General features: G+C 36.8%; 1 protein-coding gene across 1 annotated transcript in view; it reads left to right on the plus strand.

Moving 5' to 3' along the window:
* The window catches only part of LOC118337030 (G patch domain-containing protein 2-like), a 23,895-nt gene that overhangs the window by 1,045 nt on the left and 22,584 nt on the right, over nucleotides 1–266 (plus strand). The gene's annotated exons all lie outside the window — the stretch shown is intronic.

The following is a 266-nucleotide window of genomic DNA, read 5'->3' on the forward strand; positions in this document are numbered from 1 at the left end:
CAGAACAGACAAATCAGACACTGGTTGTAGAAAAGGCCACTTCACAGCCCGTTTTCATTCCCAGGTCGTCATATACAGACACCAGCGGTGTTCAGTTAGTCACATTTTGCAACTTCACCACTAGGTGCCACTTAATCCTACACACTGGTCTTTTAAATACCTAACAAAACAAGATACTTTATTATATTGCAGCTTTACAATACACCTAGAAATATGAATGTGATAAAAATCATGGTAAAACAATATAGCAAAATTTCTGGTATAGT

The sequence above is a fragment of the Morone saxatilis genome, unplaced genomic scaffold (assembly GCF_004916995.1).
Source record: "Morone saxatilis isolate NCDOM2014 unplaced genomic scaffold, NCSU_SB_2.0 Contig3, whole genome shotgun sequence".
NCBI classification, from domain to species: Eukaryota; Metazoa; Chordata; class Actinopteri; family Moronidae; genus Morone; species Morone saxatilis.